This window comes from Elephas maximus, chromosome 10 (assembly GCF_024166365.1).
Source record: "Elephas maximus indicus isolate mEleMax1 chromosome 10, mEleMax1 primary haplotype, whole genome shotgun sequence".
Taxonomy (NCBI): Eukaryota; Metazoa; Chordata; class Mammalia; order Proboscidea; family Elephantidae; genus Elephas; species Elephas maximus.
The window spans coordinates 86,551,911-86,555,901 of NC_064828.1; the positions used below are offsets into that span (position 1 = coordinate 86,551,911).

The 3,991-nt window shown below is 43.2% G+C and overlaps 1 pseudogene; it reads left to right on the forward strand.

The window, feature by feature from the left end:
* The first annotated feature begins 213 nt into the window (after nucleotides 1-213).
* On the forward strand, nucleotides 214-1,949 carry LOC126083702 (UPF0461 protein C5orf24 homolog; annotated as a pseudogene).
* The last annotated feature ends 2,042 nt before the right edge of the window (nucleotides 1,950-3,991 follow it).

Genomic DNA, 3,991 nt, shown 5'->3' on the forward strand with positions numbered 1-3,991 from the left:
CCAACGCATCTTATGTGCAGCCACCACCCATCTGTCAGTGAAAGCTTGTGTGTTGCTATGATGCTGAACAGGCTTCAGTGAGCTTCCAGGCTGAGACAGACTAGGAGGAAAGCCTTGTGATCTACTTCCAAAAATCAGCCAGTGAAAACCCTGTGGATCACAATGGTCAGATGCTGTTGTACATGAGGTCATCATGAGTCAGGGGCCGACTCCATGGCAGCTAATGACAACAGCAATGGTTTATTTGGGAAGAATTCCAGGAAGCACGAGTGGGAGCTGGAGGACTTTTGGGCCCAGCTGCTGCACTATACCAGCGAGATGAACCATCAGGTCAGTGACAACATGTGTGAATCACAGAGGTACCTGGCGCCAGAAACTGACCTTCAGAGCATCATGGCTGCTGCTTCTCTTCGGACTTCCAAATCTCTTCAATTTTTTCTTACAGTCAAGCCAAACTCCAACTATACAGGGAAGGAATTCTGGGAAATATAGTTCCAGCTGAGCTGTACTGACACAGTACAAAATCCACCACAACTCTCCTGATGAATGTATTGAGAATGTGATTCTTAGTCCACAAATTCAGACATGCAGAATGGCATTTCTTTGTTTTTCACATAGATTGTATTTCTGCCCCTGAGCTCACTTCTGACAGGCTGGTAAAATATTTCAGTTCTTCCTGGTGCTCTCTACTTTGGGATCAGGTGAAGCTTCCATGATCTTATCTAATGCCAAGTTGGGGGTGTCCTTCTATCACTGAGTCATATGTGACAGTTGAAGGTTACAACTGAGACATTGTCCACTTCCCAGTAGCCCCTTCAGATCTGGTGACAACCTTTGCTTCCATGCCCCACCTGGGACTTGTTAGCAAGGCTGAGGGCCCCCTTTCCTTGCTGGGGTCCTGCCACCTCCCTGGAGACCTGCCAGGAAGCCAAGACTGAAGAAAATCTGTTTTCTTCAACTTTTTTAAAGACACTCCACTATAAAACTCTTGAACTTTTCCCTCTTCGCTTCCTTTAATTTCTACCACAAACTTTCTACATTCTCCTAAGGACCTGGTAAAAAAGAACCAAAAAGACTCCTTTTGCCTTTCCCCGTTCATAAACCTCCCTTGAGGTAATAAAGTCCGTATAAAACTTCCTACTTGAATGAGAAGATGAGAAAGAGAAAATACAGGGAGAAAAAGATGGAAACTAATCTTTTAAAATACCATCCAGATACCCAGGGCTATGGAGGTGGCTTGTTCCTTTCTCTGTCTGAAAAAGGACCCAAAGTGCTAATGGCTGCTGGAGCTGGAAGCCAGCATGTAGAGGTGATGGACTGGGCAATAAGTAGCACCAGTGTGAAGCCTTCAGTTGACAGGAGACCCTGGAGTCGAGAGACATATGTAGTTAAAAAAAATGATGCATGTTGTTGCCAGAAACAGGACAGGACTTCAAACGGTTCAAGCCCCCTGCTGAGAATTTGCATTTCTAACAAGTTCCCAAGAACTTACACAGAGTCTTATGTATAAGAATTCTTATGTATACAGCAGGGGGTTGAACTGGATCAAACAGTATTCCAGCTTTCTGTGGGCCTGAGAAGTCTTCCTGACTTAATGATGATGCCAAGACAACTACTAATCAGTTTGACTTATATTCCCCCCAGCAAAGAAAATACAGGTAGAAACTCAGGGCTTGACAGAAGCAAGAGCCGCTGAATGAAACACACTTGCAAATTACAAGTGACAGAAGCATAGAGATAAAAGATAAATTAAAAACAAAACAACCTCAACTAATCTCATAGCATGGCTGCCTGGATACATGACCTGCATAGGCCAAGCGGCCAAAACAGTTGATTTTACAGCAGTTTAGGCAGACTTTTATCTGTAGGAGTAAAAAGTCAGCCCAGGGAGGCCTGCAGGGAAAAAGCAACAAGCTTTTAGGTGTTCCAATGATGCTGATATTCAATGAGCTGGACTTTATTCTGTTTTTTACAGTAAGAGGCGATGCATTGTACACACATACATTGTATGTATAGACTGTGTGTGAACTGACATCTAGGACAGAAACTTCAATGGCCGAAGGATCACATAGACCATAGAGCATTGTGGGGTAAAGATGCCTTGGTCTGGGACTTCCTGGCCACACCCGAGAACTTGTGCGTGTGAGTGGGGGCTGGCCAGAGCAGAAAAGGCTTACCCGGGAGGCCAATATCAACCAGCCTCAGGAGTCATGATTTAGTTTATCACCCAGGCCAATAAAAGCCCAGAAAACTGAGGCTCAGAGAGCTTCCTGGTTGGGGAAGGGAGGGTGATATGCTGTCTCTGAGACACAGCAGCTCTGCACTGGGAACCTTCCCAGATCTCGCCTGTGCATCTCTTCTTTATGATGATCCTGATTTATATCCTTTTAGTATAATAAAACCAGTAATCAGAAGTATAATAGCTCCTGTGAGTCCAATGAGTTGTTGCAGCAAATTAACAAACCCAAGGATGGTGTCCTCTCAACTTGGAAGGTCTGACTGACCCCTAGGTGTTTAGGGACAGACAGAGAGAGAGAGTGGTGTGTGGGTAGCTGGTGTCAGAAATAATTGAGAAGTGGGCAAGTGGGCATATGATTGATCTCCATCTTCTAGGAGCCAGCTCTATGCTGATTCTCACCCACAAAGTTCTCATCATAAACCCAGTGAGCAGAGTTGCATGACTACCTCATTAATTAAAACCTTCTGTCATCTGAAAAGCTACTTAACCAGAGTTTCTTTTTGCTGAGTCTTAAAAGATAAAATTATTAGTAATTTAGTCAGAACAATATAACTTCTGACACATTGTCTTAGCCATCTAGTGCTGCTATAACAGAAATACCATAAGTGGATGGCTTTAACAAAGACAAATTTATTCTCTCACAGTCTAGGAGGCTACAAGTCTGAATTCAGGTGACAGTTCTAGGAGAAAGCTTTCCGTCTCCGTCAGCTCTGGGAGAAGGTCCTTGTCATGAATCTTCCCCTGCTCTAGGAGCTTCTCAGTGCAGGAACCTAGGGTCCAAAGGACGAGCTTTTCTTCCAGCATTGCTTTCTTGGTAGTATGAGGTCCCCCACTCTCTGCTCGCTTCCGTTTCCTTTTATCTCTTGTAAGATAAAAGGTGATACAGACCACACCCCAGGGAAACTCCCTTTATACTGGATCAGGAATGTGATCTGAGTAAGGATGTTACATCCTACCGTAATCCTCTTTAACATAATCTAATCTTGCTTCATTAACCACAGGCAAAGATTAGGATTTACAGCACATAGGAAAATTACATCAATCACAAAATGGAAGATAACCATACAATACGGGGAATCACGGCCTAACCAATTCGACACTTATTTTGGGGGGACACAGTTCAATCCATGACACATACACACAGATGTTTCTATTTCACTCATATGTTCCTCTACCTACTTTTACGTGTATCTGTCACTTAGCTATCTTTCAAGGCGATGTTCAGTAGTCAGCTGCTTAGCAATTCTTTTTCAATCAGTTTCTGAAAACAGTGGCTTAACTGACCGTTCTCCTTGAGAGTTATTCAACCTATTGCTAAGGATTTGTTTGCAAGTTGTATTTTAGATTAGGTGTACTTGACACCCTTTCAGTTTACTTTTTTTCCTGGTTTTATTGTGCACACCTCTTCCTCTGCCCTTCCTAGATTCATTCTCCCCACCACCAACTCATCTACTCAGTGGTGCTGTGCTATCTGTCAGAAGGTATTAATGGATTTTGTGTTCAGGTTGATGAAATGGTGAGATCAACTAAAAGAGGTATGTTCATAATAGATAAAATTGGGGAATGGCTGCAGTTGTGAATGGACAACTGATTAAAAAACCTGAATTTCCCCAGCAATTCCACTCCTGGGTATATACCCAAAAGACATGAAAGCATGGACTCAAACAGATAACGTGTACACCAATGTTCACTGCAGCATTATTTGCAAAACTCGAAAGGTAGGAATAACCCAAGGGTCTATCAACAGATAAA